Here is a 13,751-nt window from a genome sequence, read left to right as displayed (position 1 = left end):
TCGATATGATTTTTTTTTTTTAAAAACAAAAAAAGCTTCATATCGAATAAAGATAAAAATACGTCTTCTGCAGAAAGACCATGGAATGAAAGTCTCTCTCTCTCTCTCTCTCTCTCTCTCTCTATATATATATATATATGTATATATTGTTGAAAGGCACCCAAGTGGCCATGATTTGCACATGCACCGTAAGGTGCATTGTTTTGTTAGGCACCGTTCGATACTTTATTTTTACCAGGCGCCTCCCATAATTTTAGCAGCAATTTGCTGCACCGAATTTAGCAACCTGTTGAGGAGAACTCCTCCTATAAATAGGAGAGTTCTGATCTACAGAGGAAGCAGTGGGGAGAAGGAAAAGGAAAAAGAAAGAGAGACATGACAGAATTGAGAATTTGTAGATTTTTATAAATCTTGTACAAATTCTATAAAAGAGGCTCCAGTAGATGTAGGCAATTTGCTGAACCACTTTAAAATTATTTTGTGTGATTTTCGGACGGGCTAGAGGCACAACAATTGGTATCAGAGCTCTGGTTCGAGCTGTCTGAAAATTTAAGTTGCTCAAAATCAATTTTTGACAACTCCAAGGTGTTCCTCGCGTCGAGACGAATCTGTTGCCGCAAATGGAATCGAAAACGGAGGTCGGAGGAGCCCACACACGCCCCTAGAAGGTCAACGCGTGCATCTGCTGTAATTCACGTGCCCCCACGCGCATCGCAGGAAGAAGACAACTGAGCCACACACGCCCACGCGCCCCCACGTGCTCCAGAGGAAGAAGACGTGTGACGGACACGCGCCCACGCACCCTCACGTGCCCTACAGAGGTTCAGCGCGTGAACGACACACGCCCCCCACACGCACATAGCTACTGTAGCGCGTGTTGTCCACGCGCCAACGCGCCCCCAGACGCCCTACCCCCGGCGCGTGCATCCCAAGCGTCAGACAGATCTGAACCGTCCATTTTTCAGATCTTTTTTGGGCTAGATCTAAGCCATTTGGAGTCCGATTTCAACGATCAAATAGTGCTTTCCAACTATTTGGATCATTCTGGACTCATCCGTACAGTGGGAATGTTGAGATTCACCATCGGTACTATTGATCTGAACTGTCGATGTGTTGCAGATCATTTTGGGCTAGATCTACGCCAATTGGAGTCTAATTGCGATGATCAAATGGTGATGTCAAACTATTTGGATCATTCCAGACTCATCCGTACGGTGGGAATATTGAGATTCACCATCGGTACTGTCGATCTGAACTGTCGATGTGTTGCAGATCATTATGGGCTAGATCTACGCCAGTTGGAGTTCCATTGTGATGATTAAATAGTGTTGACAAACTATTTGGATTATTTTAGACTCATCGGTACGGTGGGAATGTTGAGATTCGCCATCGGTACTTTCGATCTGAACCGTCCACGTGTTGCAGATCATTTTGGGCTAGATCTACGCCAGTTGGAGTTCCATTGCGATGATCAAATAGTGCTGACAAACTATTTGGATCATTCCGGACTCATCGATACGGTGGGAATGTTGAGATTCGCCATCGGTACTTTCGATCTGAACCGTTCATAGTTGCAGATCAGTTGTGGGCTTGATCGTAGCCAGTTGAAGTCATGATGGACTCATGTGTTTAGGGCTTGATCGCAGCCAGTTGGAGTCGTGACGGACTCATTTGTTTTGAGCTTGATCGTAGCCAGTTGGAGTCATGATGGACTAGTGTTTAGGGCTTGATCGCAGCCAGTTGGAGTCGTGACAGACTCATTTGTTTTGGGTTTGATTGCAGCCAGTTGGAGTCATGCCAGACTCATTGGTTTTGGGGCTTGATGTCAACCAGCTGGAGTCTAATGTTGCCGGACTCAGTTCGTTTGGGCTTGATTTAAGACAGTTGGGATCGTGAAGTTTGAGAAGCAAATTTCTGATCATTGGACGATGCTGATTAACTTGTTATATCAGCAGGTTTTGGCAGTCATACAATTCATGGAGCATATTGTTATTAAGAGGAGAACCGTATAGGATCTCATTGTGGTTTTTTTTGAAAAGCCAGTTGCAAATAACAAAGTGCTGATGAAGAAATTGTTCAACTTCAGAAAAGGCAGAAGGTACTATTGTTACCCAATAGCATTTGACGTTGTGGTCAAAAGGTTGGGAGGTCATGAGAATGGCTATGAGTAATTCTGCAAAGAAGTCGAAGTTGAAGTTTCTCAATGTAAGAGATCTTATCCTGGATGAGGAGGTGCGCAGAAGAGATTCTGGCAAGATCTCGAGTTGTTGGTCCTGAATGTTGATAGTAAGGATAGAGGCAAGTCAAGATCTGGACAACAGATGACTCGCTAGAAATTGTGGCAAAACAGGCCACAAGAGACTGCTAAAATCAGGAGAAAATTGTGAATGATGCTGTGAATATGGTAACTGAAGAAATACATGGCGTTGCATTTCTTGCAGTGCACAATGCTGTTAAAGACAGCTTGAAGACAGCAGTCATTCAGTAGTGTTTTCTCAAAAAGATATGGAAGGTCACGAATGATTTATTGGTCTTGACTCGTGGTAATGGTCGTGTGAATTAGATGAGCAAGTAAAAAGCAGTCAGTTTTATTTTTCCTCATCTAAATCTGAAGAAATCTCCCTAGACCACGACATGAAGTAAAGGTGTGAGAGATGGGAACAGAACGTCAGATGTTCCAGGGACGTCTACACCTAAAGTTGATGATCACATAATTGCTAAGACGATCAGACCTCCATGGTGGTTACTACCTTAAACTATATCCTACTGAATGAAGGTAGTGAACTACGGTATGAAGAAAAATCTTGCAAGAAGGAAGATTATGCAAGTCGGAGACTGCACACAAGATGGGCACATGCGACTAAAGACAGCAGCAGGATGATGAGTCAGTCAAGTCAGAGATGGAGACCTCAGCAACATGTTCTCTGATATGTGTCAAGGTCCGTGCGAGACCATTGATTCCTAGTGCAGTAGGAGATGTGTTGCCCTACATGTATGTGTTGATTAAGGGCACTGTACGTGATGAACTAAAGTTATGCATCACTTTAGTTAGTCGCTGCATGCATAATCCTGGAAAGGTTCATTGGCATGCGGCTAAGTGGATTCTACGGTATATTGCTGGGACCGTAGATGTTGGTTTGAGGTTCGAGAAGAGTGAAGATAGTCTAGTAACTGGATATGTTGACTCAGACTATGCAGGTGATCTTGACAAACGCCGATCGACAACTGGTTATGTGTTCACTATGGCTGGAGAACCAGTTAGTTGGCGATCAACTTTGCAGTCAACAATTGCACTATCATCAACTGAGGCTGAATACATGGCTGTAACAGAAGCCGTGAAAGAAGCTATTTGGTTACAGGGATTGGTAATAGATTTGGGCTTTGAGCAGCAAGAGGTTACCGTTTACTGTGACAGTCAAAGTGCAATCCATTTGGTCAAGAATCAGGTTTATCACTCTCGAACAAAACATATAGATGTCCGATTTCACTTTGTACGTGAAATATTAGAAGAAGATGACATCAAACTTCAGAAGATTGGCACTAAAGATAATCCAGCAGATATTTTGACGAAGGTCGTCACAGGAATCAAGTTCTAACACTGTTTGGACTTGATCAGCATTGTACACTGCTGAGCACCCTGGGGTGCAATGGAGCATATTCGATAGTAGAAGTCTCTCATGTCAAAGAAAAATGTGCATTCATTTGAAGAATGAATCAATTTGTAAATAGTCTGGTATGGCACACTTGGGTGGAGGAGGTGATTGTTGAAAGGCACCCAAGTGGCCATGATTTGCACATGCACCGTAAGGTGCATTGTTTTGTTAGGCACCGTTCGGTGCTTTATTTTTATCAGGCGCCTCCCATAATTTTAGTAGTAATTTGCTGCACCGAATTTAGCAACCTGTTGAGGAGAACTCCTCCTATAAATCGGAGAGTTCTGATCTGCAGAGGAATCAGTGGGGAGACAGAAAAAGAAAGAGAAAGAAGGATGTGAGAGAATTGAGAATTTGTAGATTTTTATAAATCTTGTACAAATTCTATAAAAGAGGCTCCAGTGGATGTAGGCAATTTGCTGAACCACTTTAAAATTATTTTGTATGATTTTCAGACGGGCTAGAGGCACAACATATATATCAAATTGTCAAATTCACCCATATCCTCATATCTGAAAAAACACAATAGACTATAGAGATACGACATCTACAAAGAAACAGACCAAAAACAACCGGCACACAAAGCAACCCAATGAATAAGTGATACATTAGTTGAAAATACCAGAAATGGAAGCAAATCAACAACAAGATCACATAGAGAAGCTAAAATGACATATGAAACAACAATTCAACTTTAAAGAAATTCCCATAAAAGCAACGAAACAAATATAAAATTCAGAAAACACAAAAGGAAGACAAAAAACAAGAAATTAACGAAGGGAAGACGGGGAAAGACGGAGACAAACCAAGAGAGGGAGTGACAGAGATTGGAGACTGGAGTGGATAAAGTTGAATGGAGATGGGGAAGTAAGTGCGTTTGCATCGATGTAGAGGGCTTGAAATCCAGAGGAGGAGAATCAACGACTAAAGGAAAGGGAGAAGAAGATGACGATTGTTAGAGAATCCTTGGGCGTTGGTTCTCCTTTTTTCAAGTCATCATTTCATTTTCTCTATGGTCGGTTTTCTGTTGCACAGACAAGCCTTTTTTTCTTTTCTAAATATCCCATCAATCAAACGCTATAAATATGGTGAGAGAAGAATGATGCAGCGTCGTTTAGTACTTTAGTGGGAACCCTAGGTGTAGTAACAAATAAGACCCTTACATCTTTGATTGTTATCCTATCATTATCCCTGTTTTATATCCTACGTCAACTTTCTTAATTATTGCCACATAAGAAAATCACATAAGATGATTCAGAGATTCAACGGCTGGAATCGAGCATACTTCACTCAACTACTGGAATTTTTATGACCCACTAGCAAACCAGCATTTTATTTAAGATAAATGAGAGTAATCCAAACTTTTAAGAGAAATGAGGTTGCAAAATTATTGTTATTGTAAAATATAGTAGATATTGAGTAATGTTTCATACAAGCTTAAATCTCTAAGTATATATATAAATTTTATGCAAGTTTTTTATAAAAAAAATAAACTCTATTAGAAAAAGGAGTTTCTATCCTTTTAATTGGAATTCACTTTTTATAAAAAATTACGTGAGACTTGCACACTTAAAGTTTATGTGTAATATTACTCTTTGATGTATTATATTAAGTCATTCAATTTGGTAATTTGCTTTTACAAGATCTTTTTGTGAATATAGCACTTCTCAATTTTAAATAAATACTTTCATCTTGCACATGAGGCATTTTTATTTTCGCATTTTGCTCTCAACCAAAACTCACCCAAAGATCCAATTTTCTCTACCTAGAGGTGGGGTGGAGTTTTGGCTCCTCCCTCTATCATCCTGTATGTTTAGAAACTACGTAGCCCATTTTTTTCCATTTTTATTTTGTTTTCCGTTTATGGCAAGGAGAAGCGTCAATCTACTGCTTTCCTTAGCCCTGTGACCACCACACACCTCACCACGGAACTCCCCAATTGCTGATCCTTTAGACGGCTAAAGCAGAATGTCGAATGGACCGGCGCGTGAGATCCACTCGTCGTGGCATTGGGGAGTGTCTATTGCCACCACGCGCATCATATTTGGGACTAGCGACCTCAAATTCTTCAGATTTGACTGACCTCCACTCTCCAAGAGTGGCGTGTGGCCTCCTGGAGGTGCCATCATAGTCCCTGAAAGTCGTCCTCAGACGATTCGACGCATCTCTTGTTTGCTATTTGCCTATGTTTTTACTTTTCCTAACTAAGGATAGTGTGAGAAGTAGTGGAAGTCTCCTGCAGCCAGTCCAAACCAATGAAATGCAGCCCAAATTTCTTCATTGCAACTTTCAATCATAGTATTATAGTCCGTTTATCAAACTATATCAAAACCGCTTCAAGTGGTTTCCTCTTGTGGAAAATAGGTAGAGGTCAAGTCATTGACCCCAGATCCCTTTTTTTATTATTATTATTATTATTATTTATTTCTTATGTTGTATTTGTTGGTTTGGGTTGAATGTTGAGGCCTGCCACCTTATAGAATATTGTATCATGTAACTGTTACATATATTTATAATAGTTTGCTTAGAAAAAAAAAATATTTTCATCTTACGGCAATAATATGCAGTGGCTTCAGCACGAGGGAATTAGCTTTTTTAGTGAGCATTTTCAAGAAATTCTAAATGCATTCTCCCTTAGGTGGAGTCTCGGTAGACACCTTAGGTGGCTTTTAATGAAATATTGTTTTATTAAAACACTTTAGGCAAGAAGGAATACAATGAGGGATTCAAAATGTGCGAATTTGAGGTTTAGTGAAATGATAAGTAGTGAGGGAAACTGAGATATAGGATAGGGCTCACTTCACCCTAATTCACACCCCTCTCCATTTGCCCTAACTCGCACCCCTCTGCCTTGGTCCTTCATTTATGCCAACGATGTTTACGATGTAGCTGGTGTCAGTGTTGGATATTATAACGGGTTGTGTTGCAATATGTAAAGTGCTAGCTAGAATTTAGAAGATAAGTTAACCACCTAAAGGGATTACTCTTACAGATTAATAAGTTGGGATAAAATATTCGATAGATTTTCATTCATTCTAATAAGTTACATACAACTTAGGAATAACAGACTCAATAATAGACTTCAACCCAAATCACTACAATCAAGGAACAACCTCAACACTATGGAAGACCATATCTACTACTGATTCCTTACTAACAAATTGCTTGAAAATCAGCCCACTAACTTATTACCCAAAGATTCGGACTAGCAAAATAACAATTTACTTAACCCAATTGAATAACTCATCTACCAATTACGGTTACAGCCCATTCAAGTAAGCCTTAAGCCCACAAAAGCCCATGACAATCCCTTCACCACCAGAAGACCTTGCCCACAAGGTCAGGAAAATCCTTAGCTAGCTCTCGATATGCGATCCATAAAGCATCTTCAATCCATAACCTTTGACATTTGACCAGAATCTCAAATACGATGATGTTCCTTTCTACTTCATGTGCATCTTCAAGATCTCTTCTGGTGTAGCTCGTATCCTACCATCTTTAGACACTGGAGGTATGGTCGAGATTTACACATTTCAATTTTCTAACTTGTTCTTCAAGAACGAAACATGAGATACCGAATGAATGCATGCAACAGGAGGAAGCCCCAGTTGGTAGACAACACTACCAATTTGTTTCCAGATCTTGTAGGGACCGAAAAATTTGGGGAGAGGTTTCAGATTTCTTCGACGAACAACAGAATGTTGTTTATTCAACTGGAGTCGAAGGTAAACTAAATCTCCAACTTCAAAACTTCTTTTTGTATGTTGTAAATTCGAAAACTGTTTCATCCTTTCCTGTGCATCTTGTAGATTCTCTCACAAAAGTTAGAGGATTTGATCCCAAGATCTCAAAGTGCCTTCAAGGGCTTGGACATCAATTGTACTAGGAGAATGCAACAACAATGGTGGAGGTGGGTACCTATAAACTGCTTCAAATGGAGTAATTTTTGTAAAAGCATACAAATTTGTATTATACGACCATTCGGCCATTGAAATCCACCTTGACCATTCTCTAGGTTTATCTTCTGCAAAATATCTTAAGTAACGCTCCACACATTTATTCATAATTTCAATTCGGCCATCCGTTTGAAGATGATATGCCGTACTAAACTTAAGTTCTATGCCATGTAATTTGAACAATTCTTTCCAAAACAAACTTGTAAATATTAGATCCATGTAATTGACAATAGAGATAAGCATACAATGTAATTTAAAAATATTTGCAATGAAATCTGATCTATCTTAGTTACTGTGTAAGGATGCACAACATGAATGAAATGTGCATACTTACTTAGGCGATCCACCACGACCAAAATAATACTAAACCTATGGGAAGGGGCTAGCCCTTCTATAAAATCCATAGGAATATCATACCACACCCTATTGTGAATGTGTAAAGGCTGGAGCAGACCTGTTGGCTTGATATTTTTAGTTTTATTACGTTGACATACTTTACATTCTCGGATAAAATTATGAACATTCTTCTTCAACCCTTTCCAATAAAAACTTACCCAAGCCCTATAAAGAGTTTATAAAGTCCAGAATGGCTTGCTTGAGGACTATTATAGACTAAATAAAGGATCTGCTGCTTTAGATTAGGATCATTGGTAATGTATAATCGATTCTTGTAAAACAACAAACCATTTTTCATATGATACTTAGAGTCATTAAGAACGTAACTTTCATATGCCAAAATCAGCTTTTGTAAATTTGGATCTTCTTGATAAGCAACATATAAATCTACTAGCAAAGTGGCTGAGGGAAATTATATGGCTGCCATGTGAGCTGTTGATTCATCAAACTTTCTGGATAATATGTCCTGAGGGTTAAATGCTTAAAAAAATTAGTATCTAATAGTCTTAGAGCTTTTGAATCAATAGTTGGATTTTTATAATTAGTATCAAAGTAGGGACCACGTCACGAGTTCAAGTCACAGAGGGATCAACCTATAGGATGGATTAAAATACCTTGGCACTGTGTATGAACATGGTGTTAAATCATTGAATAATGATAGATGGATGAAGCTACTAAAAGGGAAAAGGTTATTGCCAAGTCAGTGTCAATAGAGTAGGGCGTTGCGGATGTCAAAGCATGGTGGAATGTTATGACCTTAAGGATTAAAAGCTTAATCAAATTAATATCCAACAGTTTTAGGGCTTTTGGATCAATGGTTGGGTCTTTAATAATAGGTATTAGATCAAGAATTATGTCACAACTTCAAGTCACAGAGGGGCCAACCTATAGGCTAGATTAAAATGCTTTGTACTATGTATAAGCGTGGTGTTAAGTCATTGAATACTGATAGATGAGTGAAGCTGCCAGAAGGAAAATGACTACCATCAGGTCAATGTCGATAGAGTGGGTTGCTGTTAACATCAGATTTAAAAGTATGGTGGAATGTTATGATCTTGAAGGTTAAATGCTTAGCTAAATTAGAATCCAACACTCCTAGGACTTTTAGATCAATCAATGGTTCAATCTTTAACAATTGAACCTTGCTCTGATACCAATTGTTAAAAATTCAACCATTGATCCAAAAGTTATAGGACTATTAGATACTAATTTGATTAGGCATTTAACCCTCAAGATCATAACACAATAGAAGGTGGTGAATAGAACTGCGATGAAGCAAACGACGAATCTCGATTTTGTATGTAGTGACTTGCATGTCCTCTTTTGCATCAATTTTGTGCCATGATGTTGATTTTCTGCTTGCATAAATTACCTCATTGATGGAATTTCATTTAAGATTCGTAAGACTGTGTTTGTCATGAAATTCATAATTTCTTACATCTTGAATATGATGGCGGAAGTAACAATTCTCTCATGGACGATTTTGAACTCATTGTTGGGTTTGATTTAAACTTTTATAGTTGGGTTGGACGAGCATTGGATGGCTACACTTTTTTTTAATTAAGTTTGTATATATTTAGCTTCGTCTTGACTCTAGGGGGCTGAGCCTTGTGGATGATTCTCGCATATACTTTGTGGGTTCTTCAGTTCATTATGTATTTTTGCACTACTTTTTCAATTTGATTGTATGTTTGTTTCATTGATGCATATATAAGTTGAGAAATATTGTCTCTTCTTGATGTGTTTATATTTGGCTATCGTAATTCAATACATTGCTTGAACGGTGTTAGTGTTTCCGATTTGCAATGTGTTCATCGTATTTTCATACTCTTTGATTTATCATAATTGGAATCATGCTCCAAAGTGTCTATGCGGGTAGATCACATATTTCAAATTCTCTCACATCCCAAGAAATCCAGGATGAAATTTCTTTTCTTGTCCAAAGTATAATAAGGAGGTAATTACTAATTACTCTTGTAGGAAGATAATGTAATTTTAATTTTCTACATCTTTTGACAAACTATTGGCTACAAGTAAGGTTATTTTGCACTTGGCTACAAGGAAGGTTATATTGTACTTACTTTATATGGATAGATATTGAAGAAGAAAATGTGAAAAAATTTGCTAGAGAAAAAGAACTCCAAAAGTGGGAAGAAGTACTACAAAATGCATGGGAAGAAATCTAAAAAAGGGATGGGGAGATCAAAAGAGTGCTGGAACTTCTTAATGATTAGTGTTAAGGGGTCCCCCGGGCCCAAATGGCTCATGCCCAACACCTAGGGGCTCGTACCAACCAAGCCACATGTCAACCCGACTAAAGGGCTCTTGATCCATATAAATCGGATTTAGAGCCTTAGAGCAAAGGTCAGTTCATAACTTAAGGAGCACGAGAAATTTGCCCCGGCTAAAAGGAAAGAAGAATATGTCATCTTGAAGGGGCTAAACCCTAAGACGAAGTAGAGTATCATGATGCATTAAATGTGCTCACTAGAGGATCACGCTACATTAAATGCATTCCTCAAAGGGCCACGCTACATTAAATGAGTATGGCAGAAGGGACTTCGAGAGGACATCCCTCCCTCCAGCCGCAAGGCATGGTTGTTTGGTTATCAAAGCTAGGTATAAAAGGGAACCCCCAGGTGTCGGACATGGGCTACATTATAGACTCTCTCTACTCTCTGAACTCTCCCTAGTTTTCTCTATTTATCTACATATTCTCCTAGAGTATTATTGACTTTGGCATTGGAAGCTCTCTCGACTATGACAAGGGCCATCTCCCCTAGGTACTTTATTTGATTTTGCAAGCCCTTGAGACCAAAGACCCAGACTGTTGAGAGCCCAGCCCATAGACGTACGAAATATGATGTTAACAATTAGGATGAGCTTGAAAGTCAGATTGAAGATATTAGCCACGAGCACGTGCTGCCTTGCTTGTATTGGGGACTTTCGAATCTAATCTCATGTTGTTCACTAGGATCAAGATCAATTCAAGATTAGGTATGTGCTAGGGACTTATGTGTATGCTTTTAATAGCTTTATCGACTTTGTTAAATATATTGATGTTTTCAATGTAGTCCAACTATGTACCAAACTTCCAAACTTGTGAAAACTTGTAATATTTATCATATAATATATATTATGTTATCAATGTAGATGAACTATGTACTAGACTCAAGGATTTTGGAGTATCTACGTTTGAATAAGATCACGTGGACAAAAAACCAGCTAGAAAGAAGTCATAACTTCTCTATCTAGGAGGTGTTAGTCTCTTATGCACTTATTGTTGCTTCTCTGATAGTAAGGTTAGCAGCTGATCGAAGATGGATCTGGAGTCTCTCATCACTCAAACTGAAGCACTGTCATGGCATGATCTCAAATTACAACCTGCACCAGAAAGAGCAATAGTCGCTTCAAACAAAATCCTGGTAGGAAGGTTAGTAGCTGATCGACCTCTTAACAAACATGCCATACACTCATGCATAAAAGCATCCTGGAATTTTATCCCAAATTTTCTCATAGAAAACTTGGAGATAAACAAGTTTATTTTCACATTTAGAACTCTCCAAGACAAGCTACGAGTCCTCAACCAAGCCCCTTGGAATTTTAAAGGACACCTGTTAGTTCTTAAATCTTGGCCTCCTGGAGCTACACTCCAAGAAATCAATCTAAACCATGCTACATTTTATGTACAAATACATGGTCTTCCACTAGATTATATAACCTTTGATAATGCTGTTGAAATTGGGAAAGCCCTTGGTGATCTTATTAAGGTGGAAGAAGACCCTCTCTATGGATTAGCTTTCAGAAAATACATTAGACTCAAGGTTGAGATTGATGTAACAAAACCTCTTCAACAAGGTTTCATGATGCCTAGATAAGACAACTCTGAAATTTGGATAGCAATGAAGTATGAAAAACTCACAGACTTTTGCTACTCCTATGGAAGACTCGGGCACTCACAAGTTTTCTGTGGTTTCCTACATTCAACCTCTACAAGACTCACTTATGGCCCATGGTTAAGAGCAGAATATGTCAACACTCTCGGTAACACACAAGCTTTTCATCAAACAGTTAGAGGGCAGAATAGGGACATTGATCTCACGGACACTACCACCCGAACCTTTCACTCTCAATCTTGTGGGGAAGTCAATCATGCAATCCAAGTCAGAACAGAGCAACAAACAGAGGATTTCACTCAGCCCGTTCCTAAAAGAAAACAAATACTTACAAGAGGTCATAATGAGAGTGATATAATACCAAGAAAAAAGCCAGGAAATCATATTATTAATCCAGGTGAATGACTCACTCTTCAGCCGTTTAACCCATCTCCAATCACCGGCGAAAGCTCCAAGCACAACCATTTTCCAATCGGCAACCAAGCTTCAGCAGATCTTTTCCTGCAAACCGACTCTGCACAATCCAATGCACTGTTCAGCTACAGTGATCATAACACATTCAATTTCCCAACTAACAAAATAAAGATAATCACTGTGGAGCCACCGACTGCACCCAGCAATATCGGATCCTACTGCAACCAAATCCAAGATTTATCTCTAACTTCAGAAAAATCTCTCACGTGGAGGCACAGCACCGATCCAGCCACACCATGCATTAAAGCCAACTCAAGAGGTCAACTTTCAAACGTGGAACACGCAGTGGAAGCAGATTTTTTCTGCAGTGAACAACCTGAAGCTGAAGCATGATAATCAAGGTCTCGGGCTCGGTTTGGCCTATCAAAGCATGCCCACTTTTAATCCCACATCTCAAACTGCAACAAGATCCCTTTTCATGGGCCCACCAAAAGCTAATCACGTCCAGCATTTTCAAACAACATATATGGGCCCAGAAATTCCTATCCCAACGGAAAGCAACCCGATTGTTAAAAGTCATAGTTACAGTGCACTCACCAGTGCACTCACTCTCCAGCTACTAGAGGATAAAAGCCCAAGTCAAGATAAATGTCCAATGCAAACAGGATCCTTCTCATCAGCAACGGTGAAACCAAAAAGGAAAATTGAGGAATTAAATGAAGTTGTCATCCTGAGATCGCAGGAAATGAATTTTACTGAATCAGTCATCCCAGTACATCATCAACTGGAATCCACTGAAGCACCAAAAAGAAAATCACAACGTCTCAGCAAAATAGCAACAATGGAGTCCATACTTGATATAGAAAATACACAAAATTCAGAGGAAGCTGAAATGACCCTTACGCCACTGGAACTGAATTCAAGCTCAATGGGAAAGGGGAAAAAACCAAAAGGAAAAACCAGATTCAATCCCTACAGCAGATCCACTCCACCATCCCTTGATCAATCCAAACAGCTAGCGAGCAAGCTACAAAATGCCTCCAAGATCTAAATGAGGACAATAGCTTGGAATTGCAGGGGACTAGCCCGACCCAAAGCAATCAGAAACTTAAGGGCAAATATTAGGAAATATAACCCTGACCTAGTTTTTTTGTCGGAAACCTTGGTGACGGATGATCGCACCATATCTATTGTAAATAGTTTAGGTTTCTATCTTTTTGTTAGCTCTCCAGCTGTTAGTAAAAAGGGGGGATTACTACTTTTGTGGAGACCGGGAATGGATATAGAACCGGTCAATATAAATATGAATGCTATTACTGTTTTGGTGTATTCGGATCCATCTTATCACCCTTGGCTATTAACCTATGTTTATGCTCCAACACATCATAATTTAAAAGCAAGTTTCTGGAGCCACCTGGACTCAATACAGCATACAT

At 39.3% G+C, this 13,751-nt stretch overlaps 1 long non-coding RNA gene across 1 annotated transcript; it reads left to right on the top strand.

Annotated features, from left to right (window-relative positions):
- The first annotated feature begins 5,241 nt into the window (after positions 1–5,241).
- Positions 5,242–8,010, top strand: LOC122314261. Its single transcript, XR_006243664.1, has 3 exons — positions 5,242–7,164; positions 7,249–7,378; positions 7,463–8,010. It is a non-coding gene; the product is annotated as an uncharacterized LOC122314261 (long non-coding RNA).
- The last annotated feature ends 5,741 nt before the right edge of the window (positions 8,011–13,751 follow it).

Source organism: Carya illinoinensis, chromosome 6 (genome assembly GCF_018687715.1).
Source record: "Carya illinoinensis cultivar Pawnee chromosome 6, C.illinoinensisPawnee_v1, whole genome shotgun sequence".
In the NCBI taxonomy this organism is placed as follows: domain Eukaryota; kingdom Viridiplantae; phylum Streptophyta; class Magnoliopsida; order Fagales; family Juglandaceae; genus Carya; species Carya illinoinensis.
This window is presented reverse-complemented; position numbering and strand designations above follow the sequence as displayed.